The sequence below is a fragment of the Hevea brasiliensis genome, chromosome 12, assembly GCF_030052815.1.
Source record: "Hevea brasiliensis isolate MT/VB/25A 57/8 chromosome 12, ASM3005281v1, whole genome shotgun sequence".
In the NCBI taxonomy this organism is placed as follows: domain Eukaryota; kingdom Viridiplantae; phylum Streptophyta; class Magnoliopsida; order Malpighiales; family Euphorbiaceae; genus Hevea; species Hevea brasiliensis.
In genome coordinates, this window is record NC_079504.1 from 35372342 (window position 1) to 35383339 (window position 10998).

Sequence of the window (10998 nt, forward strand, 5' to 3'; positions counted from 1 at the left end):
TGCTGCATTTTCTTAGCAAAAGTTGGAAAGTTCATTTCTCATTTGTGGTTAGATGCAACTTCATGCAGATTTTATGGAATTTTATGTGCTAAATGTTGATTTGCAGAATTTGACTTAAAATGGCATAGTTCTCAAAGGTCTTTTATGTAGGATCCATTTTTACATGCTTGTGTGATGCCTTTTTGATACACTTTGTATATATTGATGTGTTTTTAGTGAAAATTTCTCATGGTTTATGCTTCATGGAATTATATTTCTTCATTTTAGGGTATTTTTCACACTTGCAAATCATGTTCCATTGCAATCTTAATTTTGTTGAATTGTGCATAAGCAACTGCATAGCTTATGCAATCCTGCATAACCACAATTCTTGCCATTTTCCACCTTTATTGCAAGTGCATAAGGAGAGTGCATAGCTTATGCAACTCTGCATAACCTCATTTTGTCAAATTTCATATCTGTCAAAACTTGCATAAGGTGAGTGCATGACTTATGCACATTTGCACAACTTCAAATTCTGCGTTTTTTTTCTCTCTGCCGAAGTCTGCATAAGCAGAGTGCATAACCTATGCACTTCTGCATGACCAGAAACTCCAAAAATTCAAACCTGCCGAGGGGTGCATAAGCAACGTGCATGACCTATGCACTTCTGCATGACCAGAAACCCAGAAAAACCAAAGTTGCCGAGACCTGCATAAGCAGAGTGCATAACCTATGCATACGCATGACGAAACCGAAAAACCAAAAATTGCGAAGAGTGCATAAGCGAGTGCATAGCTTATGCACTACGCATGACCACCAACCCAAGTTCCAAAATTGCAGAAGAGTGCATGAGATGAGTGCATGGCCTATGCACTTTTGCATGACCGATTTTCGAAAAACCAGTGCCGAGAGAGGTGCATAAAGTGCATGACTTATGCACTCCGCATGACTTCACTTCCCAATTTTCAAAAGTTGCCGAGACACGCATAAGCAACGTGCATGGCCTATGCATACGCATGACATATTTTTCTGCACTTCAAAACAAGGAAACACTTGCATAAGCCGGTGCATAAGCCATGCACATGCACTTTCCCTTATGCAATCTTTCACAAAACCCATTTAAATCAAATTTTTTCCTTTTTCTTTCCCACCTTCACCCGATAAACACATTTCACCGCCTCTTCTTCTCTCACAATCCTCATTCCGCATAACTCTTCCTCACGCCTTCTTCTCCATTTCGATTCTCACTACATTTGCCCTAATTCTCACTCTTCTTCGATTTTCTTCTTTCCCATTATCTTTTCCATCTTCTTCATCGGCAATGGAGTCACCTCCCACTCCCGTCCAGCCTCTCCTCTCAAGTCTCTCCATTGTCATCGATACCCCCACTTCCAATTCTCCCCACAAGCGACACCCCACCACCTCCCCAACCACATACAAACGCAAAATTCGGTCCAAATCATGCGACCCATGTCCTCTGCTCCTCCTCTGTCCAAACGCAAAGACCCACCCACCCCATTGTCGAACCGCCACCTAAAAGCCAAAAGCTCCAGCCTCTACACCCTCTTCCAATAAAAGACAATTTCAGTGACCTCACATGTATCAAAGCTACCTGGCCTCTTCCCGATACAATTCAAAAGGCGACTTTTAAGCGACTCAAGGATAGGAGGGTCCAACCCACTAGGTATATATCCAGATTCTCTACAATCCCTTGGTTTATTTGACAATATAGTTGCATATCTTGATGGGATGGGTTGGATGGAATTTGTGCATAAACAGGAGATAGTTTATCCAACTCTAGTTTTGGAGTTTATTTCTTCATTCTCTGCTACCCTTAAATTGCATGATGTAGACCATAAACCAATTATGAAATTTAGATGCTTAGGGCAAAATAGAGAGCTGTCATTGGACCAATTTCATAGCATTTTTGGTTTTGCTATTGATGGGTTATTTAGAGTACCACATACTGGAGTAGAGGTAGCCAACAAGGGCATTTGGAATGCTGCCCAATTTTGGAGAATCATCACAAACCAACCTCAAACTTTCTCTGTTGGAAGATAAAAAACATCCCAAATTCTTGACCCTGCACTTAGGTTTATTCATAGGCTAATTGCTAGCACAATATTGGGCAGAGGGACTAGTTCTGGTGCTGTAGGAAAATCTGAACTATTTATGTTATGGTGTGCATTTCACAAAGTTAAGGTTTCTCCTGGTTATTTCTTTTGTGAACATGTGCTGCATATTGCCACCAAATCCATAGGTGACATTGTTTTGGGTGGGCTCATCACTGTCATAGCCAAGCATTTTGGTTTTAATCCTGCAGAGCACTCAATACCAGCACTTGTGGACACTTTATATTTTGATACTGCACACTTAACCAAAACAGGGTTCAATTTGTCATATTTTGATATCGCCCACCTGCAGTGGCCGAGCCTATTGCACAACCGAAACCCAACCTTTCACATCACCCACAAAGACCCTACTACACCTACCCCACCCCTCACTGCTCAGACATTCCAGCTACCTGCTTTCATACCTCCTACAGCTGAACCTTCCTCATCCACAGCCCCTCCTGCATTCAACACTAAAGCCTTATTCACCTATCTTGAAAGGCTTAGTGATGACATATATTTTGTGGATAGGAAGCTTGACACTGGTCTTGATACACTCAAGGATCGTCATGATCAACTATTTGACCTTGTCATGGAAACCAGGGACAAACAGAAAGAACTGAAGGAGATGGTGAAGCAACTCATGATCTTTCTGGGCATGCCACCCCCACCTCCATCACCTCCTCGGACCATCATTTCGACAATGTGACCAGCCCCTTAGCAACATCCTTGGACAAAGGCAAAACAATAGACATAGATTAGCTTCTGTTTTACTTTTGTTCAATCTTGTAGGACCTTTTCTTTGTAAATATGTTCAAACATTTATAGTTTGTTTCAAATTATGTTTGCTTGTTTTGAATTAGTTTGTTTTAAATTCTGTTTTTCTTGAAGTTTTATTGGATAGCTATTTCATTAGTCTTCTTTAATTTTCATTGCACTTATTGCCCTTTTGTACATATTTGCCCATACTCTGTATATATTTCAATACTTCTACTGCTGGTTGTACATTTCCCTTGCCAATTCCCATGCAGCAGCTTTTGTATACACTGCACAGGTTGTATCTCCCTTATGCAACTGTTTTGCATAGCCTGTGCAACCCTTTCTGCTACTTATGCAGCACTGCACAGGTTGTATTTCCCTTATGCAACTGTCCTGCATAGCCTATGCAACATATATTGCCTCTTATGCAGCACCGCACGGCTTATGCACCTTACTTATGCACATGCTCTGGACAGCACTTAACTCTGCATAACCTATGCAGTTTCTTATGCATCCCTTTATCTTGAATTCTCATCTGCTACATACCAGGTAACTCTTTCTTTTTGCTCTTAATCTTTACAATTCCTGGTAATTACCATTTACTTTGACTTTTGATAACACATTGCATGAGACATTGAGGACAATGTCCAATTTTGAGTTTGGGGGTGCACATTCTGATTTTTGCTTAATTTTTGCTTCATTTTTCACATTTTGAGTATAAGAGCATCTCATCCCATTTCATTTACATATATTGTAAATATTTTACATATATTTCCACACATACATATACATAACACATTTACACACACATTATACATCACTTAGAAATTGTACACATTGCATACAAATAGACTCCCTCCATTTAGTTAATGCATTACTCATTTTAGGAATCATGCACCATGCATTAAAATCTTTTGCCAAATCCCTTGAGTTTTGAAAAGTTACCTATGAGAGTGATTTGACTCACCCTTTAGTTGGGTTTGTGGATTGAAAGTTCCTAAGAGGTGCAAAGTTTTGAAGTGTCTATCCCTTGCCTATATCTTCTTAGCCAAAAAGCCACCCAACTAGTCATTTTGAGATGGAAGTGTTTAGAGGGAGTTATTGGATATAAGGTAGTCAAATGATGTCTCACCAATCCTAGAACAAATTTTCTAAACCTTTCAAGGCGAAATACCAGCTTATACTTGAAAAGAGAAATGATTAGGCATTCTTTGATTTAAACCTTCTCATTTTGAACCTTTGGCCCTTTTTCCTAATTAAAATTTACCCTTGCAAACCCCTTTGAGCCTTTTTATCCCTAATTTTTCTTGAAATCCTTATTACCACCTAGCCAATGAACCAAACACTCCAACCCTTTTCATGAGAATAATTATTCATAATATTAGGTACATAAAAAATAAAAAAAAGTAAAAAAAAAGAAAAAGAAAAAAATATACAATAAAAGGGAGAAGAAGTGCTTGTCATCTTGTAAAAGTGCTAGTATATGTGCTTTTCACTATTGCCATTCAAAATGAAAGAAATCCACCCAAAGTATTAAAGAAATGAGTTTGGGGGTGGCAAATTTTAAGGACAATCATCAAAAGAAAATACAAAATGCAAGTTTAAAAAATCAAATGTCCCTCATTTTTATGTGTTTTGAAAACTATGCTAGCACTTGACAATTCTCATTGTGTATTTCTTTCCTCCACTTATATATATAAAAAAAGAAGAGAAAAAGAAAAAAAATGTAATAAAATAAAAAGGTGTACCTTATGTTGTCAAAATTGAAAATATTCTCATGCTTTGAACCCTTTTTACCCATTTTTCTTCTTAGCCTCATTTTGAACCCCATGGCCCCATTACATCCCTAAAAAGACCTTTGATCTCTTGATAGTACTTGCTACATTAGTGGAGATGGGAGTAGGGAATTTGCCTATGGGATTGGAAAACTATTCATCTATTCATTCAATTCTATCATTCCATGTTGAGATACTTTGGTTATTGATTGTCCTAGAATTCCTTTTGAGCATGACTATCTCTTTTGATTTGTTGGTTTGGGGATTTTGAATGATAATTGACTTGATGGCTAAGCGGTGAAAGCTTGGATAAGCATTAAATTCTTTGCATTTTGAAGGATGGGTATATGGATTGTTGGTATGGCTAAAGGTGTGTTAAGTTACTTTAATGGGTAATTTTCATAGCTCTTTGGATAAGGCACCCTAAAAATTTTGCATGTCATTTTAAAGTTTGCTTGAGGACAAGCAAAAGCTTGAGTTTGGGGGTATTTGATGCATACATTTTGCATAATCATTTAGATTTAAATTCATAGCCATTTTATTTGATTATTAGTCACTTTTAGCTAATTTCATTAGTTATTTAGTTAGTTTTTCATAATTGTCAATTTTAGATTAATTTGTAAATTCTACTTTGTTTTGTAGGAAAAATGGTGTTTTGGAAGGATCAAGAGAAATTTTGCTCTTGAGGAGTGACTTCTACACCAAAGATGTCAAAAACAAGTTTTCAAGCTGAAATATGCATTGACCAAACTGTGCATAACTTGCCGCATAAGCTATGCAGATCTGCATAAGGAGAAAGATTACTGTTCAGAACCAACCGAAATGTGCATAAGGAGACTGCATAGCTTATGCACATTCTCGCCTCCCTTATGCATCTTCACGGAATTGTGCATAACCTATGCACCAAGTCATGCAGTTTCGCATAAGTGATTCAGAACCAGTGAAAAGCGCATAAGGGACTGCATAACTTATACAGTCCACTTATGCAGTCCCATAAAGAGCTCATTAATGAGCTGACAGGAGATTCCCTCAAATAATTCCTCCTAGAACATACCATTTTAGGGCTCCATGTCAGAAAAATGCTATAAATAGTCTCATTATCCCATTTTAGAGGGGAGACAAGAGAGACAAGGGAGCAGAAAAGGAAAGGAGGGGCTGAGCAGAATTTGAAGAGTCACTTCCACCTTCCACACCATTTTCAACCAAGATTTGCAGATTTCTTTCTTTCCTTACATTTTTCTACATTTCTAGTGTTTAATTTCTTACTTCTTAGCTTAGATTAAAGCTTTATTTCCATTTAAACTCATCATATCTTGTAAGCATTATGGATAGTGAGTAGTTTACTTTTGATTCTGGAGTAAGGGTTGTAATATTTGAGATATTTTGTGGATTTTGATTGGGTAATCCATATTTTGTGGTCTTAATGAGTTTTATTCATTTCTTGTATGCTTAATGACATGCTTAGTGTAGGATCCCATTAAGTGATGTTCTTAATCCATGGTTGAAGCACCGAAAGGAGAAGGCCTTGTGATAGATAATCAAGAAATTGGACTTAATTAACTTAGACCTAGAAATAGGCTAAGGATTAAGAGGATTCACAGATTAATTAAAGAACTTAATGAGTCTTAATTAATTATAACTCCACGAAAGTAGGATTAGTTTGATTAAGGCACTCTTTGTCTCACTCGAAAGAGAATTCAAAGGATTTAAGAATTAATCACCTTAAAACCCATAAGTTTCATAAGATTGGATAACCAATTTAAAATCCCAAAATAGCTCAAATATGAAATCTCAACTCCTAATCGCTTTTTACCATTGTTAATTTTCAATTGAATTTAATTGCTTGCCATTTTCAATATTGTCATATTTGAACTTGCTTATTTCAATTTGATGCAATTTTAGTTTAATGCAATACATTGTTGAATAGAATATTGATTTTGCACATATAGATTTCACGCTCCATTATCCATCAATTCATTACTTTAATTTCATAAATACTTCGATTTAGTCAACTTTTATATCAAAAATTCAATCATTAACACGACTCCTCGTGGGATCGATATCTTTTCTATACTACTTGTACGACCCGTGCACTTGCGGTAGGGACGCATCAAGTTTTTTGGCGCCGTTGCCGGGGAGTTGTTTGTTTAATATTGAGTTTTTGATTATTTTAGTTGTTTATAGTTTTATCTTTGTTATCTTTTCATCTTGTGTTTGTTTGTTCTTTTTAAGGTAATTTTACTCTTTTTTGAGAAGAGCTAGAAGCACAAGTGACACATCCTTATTGTTCAACCACAAATTGAAAAGTTTTGTAAGGCCAACAAGAAAGAAACCAGAAAAAGGAAAGAAGCATTGAGAGAAACTGAATTAGAAGCAGACATGGCTGATGAGAGGATTAGATTTGGTGTTGGTAATACTGGAAATGATCGAAACAACGAAAATGCAGCCCAAGGTGAAGAAGTTGTTAATGCTAATCTGCCTAGGGGAAGTATGATGGATCATGCTTTTCCACGTTTTGATGACTTGAGAGAGAGTATAGCAAGACCAAGGATTGATGCAAATAGTTACAAGATGGAATTTGGAGTTCTTCAAATGATTCAGAATTCTCAATTTGGAGGTCATCCTTCTGAAAATCCACACACACATCTGAAGAAATTTGCTATGATACGTGACATGCAAAAACAACTGGAGTGTCGATGATGCAAAGAAGATTGAAGCTATTCCCATTCTCTTTGAAAGATAGAGCATTGGATTGGCTTGATTCTTTACCTCACAACTCCATCACAAATTGGGAGCAACTCAGATGCATTTCTTGCCCAATATTTTCCACTGAAAACTCAAGAGTTGAGGAATCAAATGACAGCTTTCAGACCAAGAGAGGATGAAACTCTCTATGAGTCATGGATGAGATGGAAGGAATTAGAGAGATTATGCCCACATCATGCCATTCTAAAATGGATGATAAATCAGAATTTTTACACAAATGTCACTCCTGCAATCAAAGGGATTATTGATGCTCAAACAGGAGGAGAATTTATTATAAAGCATGAAGATGAAGCTTATGAGCTATTGGAGAAAATTGCAAAGAATACTCATCTTTGGAGTAGTCCAAGAGGACCAGCTCCAACTCAAAAGAGGCAAGCTGCTGGAATGTATGATCTTGATCCATTCAACATGATTAATGCAAAGTTTGATGCACTTACAAATGTCCTTGCTAAGAAGATGGAAGACTTGAGTATGTTGGTTAGTTCAACATCATCAGCTGGAAGTTCACAACAAGTGGCTTATGCAGAGGAAACTACCAGCTGTGGAGTAGACTATGGAGAACAAGCAGCATATGTTGGTAATTATGGAAACAAACAAATGGGGAATTCTTATTCTCAAACTTACAATCCAAATTGGAGGAATCATCCCAACTTTTCATGGGGAAATCAGCAAAATCAAGTTCAAAATCGAATTTTCAACCACAACAGGTAGAGTCAAGTTCCATATCAACAAAATAGGCAACCAACGCCTAATTTTCATGAGAAAAAATATGAACCTCCACCAAAACCGCAAGAACGAAATTCCACCATGAAGCTTTATTGCATGATTCTTACTAACCAAAATAAGCATGATGAGGAGATGAGAGAGATGAAAGCAAGGCTGGAACAGATGCAAACACATAACAGAATGCTGGAAAACCAGATTGCACAACAAGCATCTTCCTCAAGTGCTAAATCTTTTGGAAAACTGCCAAGTCAACCAGAAAACCCAAGAGAGCAATGTCAAGCTATTACTTTAAGAAGTGGGAGAGTTGTAAATAATGATGGGAGTGAAAAACACGAGAAGAGTGAAAATGGTAAGAAGAGAGAAAATGAGAAAGGAACTGATGAGAGTGAAAAACAAGAGAGTGCAGAAAAATGTAAAGAGGAATGTCGACACCATATTTTGGCCGATCCCTAGAATCAATAAAAATTGAACAGCTAATCACGTTTCCGATCCCTCTTTGATAGGCGGTCACATTTCCGATCTCTCCTCACAAAGAATTGAATTAATGCTGAGTCCTCATATTCATTAAGGCCTCGCCGATCTCTCAAATCATTTACCGACCTCTCAAACCCGTTGTCGAATTTCCGGACCTGTCAAGTATATTCCTGATCTCTAAGATGAACTGGCACTAGATCTTTTCCTACCAGTTTTATTGCCGACCTCCTTTCCGAAAGTTTAACAGTTAAAGTTTGGGTTCGGTTTAATGAGGGTTCCGATCTTAAGTGTTCGAGTTAAATTTTCAATCAAGTTCCGTTCAGCATTTCTTCCCTACCGATCTCATGCTTAAAGTGCTTTCCGATCTCTCATACTTAGATTAATAATCACATTTAGTTTTTGTTTTGCTGTGCTCATACAATCAAATACTTAGGCAATTCAAAGATTTTCCAATCACATCCATTCATTGAACAAAATAGATATTCCATTTCATTTCATAATTTGTACAAGTTATTCGGCTGGGGGATCGCCCCCAGCCTGATTTACATTCTGCTCACTCTCTCTCTCTTCCTCGCCCTCCTCCTCACTATCTTCACCATCGCCCCCGGGAGCCAGGTCGTCCATCCAAGAGAAGTCCTCTTCAGGATAGCGCTTTTGAAGTTCGGCCAAGAGGTCCTTGTGAGCATTCACATAGGCTCCGGCTATCCCTGTCACCATCTCTTCATCTTTCGCCTTAAGCTCCTCGTCTTTCTCCTTAAGCTCTTCGATGAGTTGGGCGACCTGAGCGCTTCATTGGCACGAAGTGCACGGACCTCTCCGAGAGCCCGTTCTCTTCACCAGTCACGAGACTTCTCGGCCACCGGTCTTCATGGTACTTCGCCTGCCCTCGACTTGAGATATATAATCCGGCGGATGAGAGTTGGGATCGGAGGAAGCCAATTCTGATTTTTCTTCCGACCTCCTTACCTGCACGTTGAATCTTTTCTCAATCATGGTCCGGTTCACCAGACACTCCACATTCAAGCTCATGGTTGAGTCAAGATATCATCGAGACCATTCAGGATAGCTGTCGATCCTCTTGAAAGAAGATGGTAGATCGGGACTTTGGCAAAATCGGAGTTCTCCTAACGATCGGTTATTCTTCAAGCGATCAAGATGTCGAGCACCACGAGAAGAGGTCCTCCCGGAAGATTGAGAGGGCTCCTTCCCGTGCTTGGAATAAGCGAGAGAGGCGGGTGCTCTTCCGATCTAGGAGGAGATCCGCGGCTTCAGGTGGTCGGCGGACCGAAGGTTGAGGCGGGTCTCTTTGTATCTCCCGTGTTCGTGATCGGTGTTTGAAGTCGTTCAACGCTTCATCTCTTTTATCTTCAGAGATCTCTCTTTCTTTCTTTCGTTTCCTAGAACCTTCACCACCCGCCATACCGCACGAAAAAGAGGTTAGTGAGATCGCTAAGGTCCCGAGAATCGAGATATAGAAAATACCAATGCCGAGGTCGAGAGCGGAAGTTCGCGATCTCGGCGGTGATCGATTGCATGGTCCAATGGTGCGATTCAGCCACCGCATTTGGACAGAATATTTTAGAGTAGCGGCACGACTTTTCACTCCATCACTATCAAGCTTTCCTCTTGACTCGTGGTAATGTGCTTGAGCGGGGCCTGGTACCACCACTACGAGGAAAGTCCTCAGCGGCTCGGATCTTTACTCCTCGGAATGAAGAACCGGTTCTTCCAATTCTTAAGGGATGAGGGCAGATCGGAAAAGAGTCCGCAACGAGGCTTCACTGAAAGAACCAAAGGTTCGTCATCCTTTCGCGAAGTTAGTCCGTAGCTCGGCGAACACCTTAGCCGTAGAGGTCTGATTCCCTTAGCTCGGCATAGACCTCGGAAAGCAACCAAGATCCGCCACGAGTTGGGGTGGATTTGAACAATGGATATTCGTGAAATTTTAGGACCTCCTTATAGAAATCGGCTAGAGGGAACCTCGGACCGCCTTTAATCGTTTCTTCATACACCATGACCATGTCATCCTCTTCAAAGGAGTGATCGACACGAAGATCGCCATGGCACTTGATCACTCATATGAATCAGACAAATATTGTATTCTTGAACAAGCGATTGCAGATCGGATTCTCAAGAACCGACGGAAGCTCGTCTATAGGAAGGGTCTCTCTCCTTGAAGGTGGTGCAAGCCTTGACGGTATGACCCGACCCGACTGGAGCAGACCCTAGGGGTTTAGGTTGCATTTGGGCGATCGCCTCTTCTTCGTCGACGATGACCATGAGAACGAATGGAAGGAGGGCTCGCGCTCTCGACCTTCTGCACCGCTCATTTTTAAAAGAAACAAAGAACTTAAACAAGAAAGAAGATCAAAGTCCTTACCGAGTCCGATCGGCGGAGAGACCGG

General features: G+C 39.5%; 1 non-coding gene across 1 annotated transcript; it reads right to left on the reverse strand.

Annotated features, from left to right (window-relative positions):
- Positions 1 to 7467: 7467 nt before the first annotated feature.
- LOC131171569 (small nucleolar RNA R71) lies at positions 7468 to 7575 on the reverse strand. Its single transcript, XR_009142229.1, has one exon. It is a non-coding gene; the product is annotated as a small nucleolar RNA R71 (small nucleolar RNA).
- Positions 7576 to 10998: the final 3423 nt, after the last annotated feature.